This window comes from Centrocercus urophasianus, unplaced genomic scaffold, assembly GCF_019232065.1.
Source record: "Centrocercus urophasianus isolate 14NV4802_14NV808 unplaced genomic scaffold, USGS_Curo_1.0 seq_1146, whole genome shotgun sequence".
Lineage (NCBI taxonomy): Eukaryota > Metazoa > Chordata > Aves > Galliformes > Phasianidae > Centrocercus > Centrocercus urophasianus.
The window spans coordinates 6252-12148 of record NW_024884305.1 but is presented as its reverse complement, the minus strand read 5'-3'; the positions used below and the strand labels follow the sequence as shown (position 1 = coordinate 12148).

General features: G+C 47.4%; 1 long non-coding RNA gene across 1 annotated transcript; it reads right to left on the bottom strand.

The window, feature by feature from the left end:
* Positions 1–484: 484 nt before the first annotated feature.
* Positions 485–5258, bottom strand: LOC122155446. Its single transcript, XR_006167257.1, has 3 exons — positions 5040–5258; positions 3782–3836; positions 485–1584 (listed from the first exon to the last, which is right to left on the bottom strand). It is a non-coding gene; the product is annotated as an uncharacterized LOC122155446 (long non-coding RNA).
* Between the last annotated feature and the right edge of the window lie 639 nt (positions 5259–5897).

Below are 5897 nucleotides of genomic sequence, written 5' to 3'. Positions count from 1 at the left end.
TTTCTTCCTCCCGGGCCGCTTCCCCTCCTTCGTGCTTTTGCTAGCGGTCCTTGGAGAGCAAAGGGATGCTCACAGCCTGTGGCCAGCAGTTACAGGTGGGCTGAAAGGCCACCCGTTGGGAAGACCAACAAGGAAATGGGGGACCTCCTGACCAATGACTGATGTCCCATCCTTCCTCTACTCACCATCCTTTCTTTCTTCTTTATTCCAAACCATCAAATTTACTCTGCCTAGCCATGGAGGATTTTTGACAACGGTCTGTTGGAACAACGTGCTTCAGATAGGCAGTTTCATTGTTTGCTTTGCTATAGAGTGGACAAGTTATTACAGTGATTTAGATCAACTCAAAAGAAAACACGCATGGGGAAAAGCCTGACCTCTGCAGACCATGGGGCCTTTCTTTGTGTCTGTTATTATAAGAGGATGACGCTGAGGTCACTCGCTCTAGGGCTTGCTACAGACATGAACAAGGAGTAAATTAAAATTAAACACACTCAATATTCATGATTTAATTAGAAGCAAGTCCAATTCATAATTCTAGGGAACACATTGGCATTGCTTTCCTCTACCGTTACAATGCTGCTCTCACAGGTAGGAATCCAGAGCAAATAGGAAGGATTAGACAAGGATCATCCTCCTCTCCCTCAAAGTTCTCCAGAACAGCATGCAGAAAACTGTCCCCATTTCCATCTACAACAAATTCTTTTTACCCTGTTAGGAAGATAGGAGCAAGGGAGAAATGGTAACCAGGCAGGTGCTGCAACTAAAGCTCAGCCTGCCTTTTCATTTTATGCACATTTGATACCAGTTTTTAATCCAGTGACACAGTTGGAACTATCCAGGCAAAATCATCTCTCTGTCCTTGAGAAGTCCTTTAAACTACAGCTGTACTCCAGAGCTTTCTGCTGCACACAGTTTGCGTGGTATCATGAGTGGCTTCTGCAGTGGTCCAACACCACCAGCACACAACCAACCTGACACTGATTGAGTAGAGCTTCAGACCATTTCCAAGCCACTCTTCACTTCTGTTTGTACGCTTTCCTAACGCTGTTCCCCTATGTTAACAAATGTCACAATCAGGCTTGTAGTGCCTGAGCCATTGCCCCTAGCAGGAATGTGAAACACAATCAGCTCCACAGAAAGATCCATGCAAGGCTAGAGTATCTGCATATCTGAAAACCTTTTTTCGATGCTCTGCACTGACCTCTGACTGCCTGTAAGACCATGCAGGTGAACTTCCAGCTAAAGTGCCAGTCTTAAAAGGAATTACATTTTGGGACCAACAGGAGCAAATGTTGCTGGAGAGGCATGCTGTGACACAGCTGGACGCTGACAAAACCACCATGATGAGGAACGGAGGGGATGGCTGAAATACAGCAAGCACACTCACTGTGATGAGAGATGGCCCAGATGAGGCTGGGAGATGGACATGGGGGACAGATCGCTCACCGCAGCCTGCTCTGTTGGCTCATCTGGCTCAGCAGGGATGGCCTCCTTTCCCACAACAGCAGCAGCAGGGGTTTCCTCCACCTTGACTTCCCCAGGTGGAGCTTCTTCAGCCTCAGTCTTTTGTTTCACGGATTTCTAAGTAAACAGTGGAAAATTTGTTGAGGAGCACATGATGGTGGGGAGGGAAGAAGGGAATGGGAGCTCTGCCTGGCACTGCAGTGCTGCTTCACTCCTAGCAGACTCAGTGCCAATGGCTTTGCGAGGAAGAGGACAGCCTTACATTACTAATGATCATCTACAGAGCATCTTCATTCTCAGTGTCCTGCACAGAAACTGAGTCAGTCCTACATCCCTCCCTTGCCAGGAAAGAGAGTGCTAGCTTCCTGAGCTATTGAAAGCAGCAGCAGAAATGGGGGAGAAGTACTCAGTTTGCTCAGAAATGCTCTAGAAAGTGAGGGCAAAGTGAAGAGTGTCCCAAAGTATGATTTCAAACAGGATTTTTTAAAATTATCCCCTATCCCCCTAATTCCACTAGTTCTCAGACAAAAAGGTCTCTTCTCTATTGAAAGGGTGCGGACTCTGTTTTCACATAGGCAAGTACTAACTGCATGAATTCTGACATTGAAAATCATTGAATCACAGAATGGCTCGAATTGGAAAAGAACTTAAAGACCATTCAGTTCCAATCCCCCTTCTATGGGCCACCCATTAGATCAGGATGATCAGGACCAGAGGCACCCAGAGCTTCTCCAGGCAGCCTGTTCCAGTACCTCACCACCTTCTGAGTAAAAAAAGTCATCCCTAGTTTCTTTTAATGCTTATTGCATCCTGAAACCTCAATCACCTACAAAGCTTCCGTTTATGGGCCATGCTTCTTCTGCAGTTCTTACCCTCTAAAATTCTGGCCTGTGCTTATTTTTTAGGAAGTGTGTCTAGTAAACATCACCAGTCCTGCAAGATGTTTGGTCCTGTACCAAAACAGCTCCCAGCAAAAGTGCTATTTCTGCTGGGGACAAAGCCTTGCAAACACACACAGCTAAAGGAGAGAGCTGCAAGCTGTGCTCAGCATATTGCATCTATAAAGATGGCTGACTCAGCCAGATTAAATAACCCCAGTAGATCAATTTGCCACGAACAAATTGCTCAGCATAATGTGAACCTCAAAAGCTATCCAGCTGCTTTGCAGCTGTTAAGATGCAGCTGGTCAGAAGGCCTTCTGTAATGAAGAGACATCTCTGAAATTCTTCAAAAGACGAAAATCTGCTCCCTGACATTTTTCAGAAAACAACAACAAAACAAAACCAAACAGAAAAACCCACCACCACACCAAAACATATCCTTTCAATTCCTTCCTCATCTATTCCTTTAGCAGGCTTATTTTTAATGAGGTATAGGGAAATCTGCCTAAGCACCACCTTCTGGATTTGGCAAAGAAGAAAGAAACATTCATTATAATACACCACACTGTGCAGAAGTCTGTCTTGTGTGACAATACCAGTTCCAAGGAATTTCACAAAGAAAAAACAGGATTGTAATGAGAAACAAAAGGCAGGTTTATCCCAGGTCAGATGGCTAATGAGTTTCCTGGGCCTTAATACTGGAAGGAACTTTCAGGCTTAAAATCAGAGGTAATGTGTTACAATGCAGATGGCACTGATGTGCTCTGAGTCACTTGTGCACAAGCAGTCTTTAGGCTACTTGCCACCTGAACTACAAACACAAAAACTCAGAATGCTCTCACGGTGCTCAGTGACCAAAGGCACATCAACAGACAGAATCACTCTTCTGCTCTCAGTAACGGCAGCGTTCACCCAGCAATGCTGCCACTCCATATCCTTCATTCAGGCTAACTGGATTCAGCAAGAGGAGCCCAGAAACCACCAAAGTAGGATCACTTCCAACAGCATTCCCCCCCTTAAAAGATGGTACCTACTAAAATGTGGAAGATAGATAAAGCTGCAGTGATATGAGAGGCATGTGTACCGACAGCACATGTGAGCACTTCCTTGCTGTACATTGGACCAAAGCACTCATTCTTGCTTTTCTTAAGTGCAATAAATAAGTAAACTGACTGTACCTTCAAAAATTAAAAGTATCTAGGCATCCTGTTTTTCCTTTTTTGCAGTGCTATCCTAGTGAAAGACTTTCAGAAAGTACAGATTTACAGCTGCAATGGTATACCCACCTATTCTTTCAGGTCAAGATTTAATGAATTAGAGGATGGAAAACACCCATGTTTTTGTACAAAGGAGCAAATATTTTTGTACAAAGCAAAAAACAGTACCCTTTCTTTTACACACCATTTAGAAAAGAAGCAAAATCCACCACTTACCAGAGTCTCTGTCACATTCTCATTTGATTGCACTGTAAATGCAGTGGCATCCTACCTATAGAAAATAAAAACAACACAGCAACAATATTTGGCATGGGATGTATCCAGTAAAGACTTGATTTTTATGGCTTACTCAGACATAACCATCAATAGCTGAGCTTGGATGGAAAATGGACAATCTAAATAGGCATGAATATCAATATTAAAGACCTTCCTTTTTCAAAAGTGTTCCACGACTCTAAAATGTTTCAAGTTGTTCAAATAGGTGAGGAATCCTTCACTGAATAGAAGTGAATTGCAAGGACTTTGCTTCAGGCACACTGCACTTCTGAACAGCGAATGCCAGAAGTTTATTTTGACAGACTGCACTGCACAGGGAGTGCAGAGCTCGGAGTTCCTTACACATCCTCTGGACTCTGGGCTTTTATTTGCACAGCACACACTGCTCAGTAATTAGAGATGTGAAGCTTCGCATGCATTAATTAGAGAAAGTGGTGGCAGCTTTGTATTTTCGCCCTTCCTTCTGTGTACTTTACTAATGTAAAAGGCCTGGAGCAAAATTAATAAGCATTGAAAGACTCGTTTTCAGCCTTGCAGATGCCCAGCTTTTTTGTGTGCATATCTAAACACTGGTGTGCAGAGCATGCTGTGGGTAAGCCAGCCTCTGAAAGGTGCTGGAATTTAAGAAGGCCCCAGATTATCTGCATTATCACTTGGGATGGGGGCCCTGGGGTTCGAGAGCGTAAGCGTGCACTGCACTGCTGCAGTACCTTGTGCAGATCCTCAGCATTATCACAGCAGTAAATAAACAATTCAGATTTAACCCCCAGACTAAAACATATGTTAGGTGAAAACAACATTGCGGAAACAAATAAAGCTCATTTCATGTATGAATGCATAAATACACAGAGTCACTGAACAGGTGTGAAAGCTGTGAGGAAGCCATGCTTCACAGGCTTTTGAGATTGTTAGAAAAATCCAAAAAAGAGAGCAAGAAAAATACTAATCCAGTTCTTTCACATGGAAAATAAGAAGACAGTCCTGCTAAGCTAGTGGGAGTTTTCCAATAAAATTCAGCTAGGCCAAGAGCACCAAGAATATAAGCAGCCTTCTAGCAACATCCAGGAAGACTTTCTGAGGCAGACAAGTTCAGGATTCGTGCCAGCAGGACATTATTGTGCAGCCGGTCTGCAGAGCACAGTTTTCAAAACTGTGCAGCCAGTCTGAATCTCTTCTGCTCGCGCCGCCCTGTCCTTACCTGGCGGTGGGCACGGGGACGGGGTGGATTACCGGAGCTGCAGAAACGACCGCGGGCAGAAGCGCCGAGAAACGAACGGGAAATGTTTAATCGACGAACGCACAGAGCGACAAACAGAGAGACGACCGCGTTCCCAACCGGCTCCCGTCCAAACGGCGACTGCGGAGGACGGCTCGGTGCTGACGGGGGACGGACGGACCTCCGCGCCGCCTTCCCCTGAGAGCCCGGCGTCCCAAAGGCACGGGGCGGGCGGCGGCGGCGGGGACGCGGGGCAGCAGAGCGCCACTTTCCCTGCACGGAGCCCAACAGCTCCACCAGCGGCAGTGCCATCGCGGCGGCCCCGCGGCCGCCATTGGCGGAGAGCCCGGGCTCGGCCCCGCCGCCTCCGCGCCGCCATTGCTCGGGGTCCTTTCGTTCCGCGGTCGCGCCGTCGTTGCGTCATCACCGCGCGCGTCCCGGATGGCCCCCTGCCGGGCTGCCCGCGGCGATGCCTGTCGCCGCGGTCCCGCCCCATTTCCGGGGCTCCGGGGCGGCCGGACTCCGGGAGGAGGAGGGCGGGTACGCGGGGGACCGCGGCGAGGCCGAGCCCGCGCCGCCCTGTTTCATGCGGGCCTTCCTGGAGAGCGGCGAGCACGGGCCGCATCCGTGCCGCCAGGAAAGCGCTGAGGAACGCAGCCTTGTCTCCTATTGTACCAGGCGCTCATGCTCACGTATTGGTTCAGGCTGTGACTTGGGAATCCCACTACAAGTCACAGTAACTCAGCAATTGCGGCGGGCGATGTGATAATAGCTTCTTGGAAACAGTCGTGATATTCCCTCCTATTCTACTTGTAATATCAGGATAATCTACGCCTGACC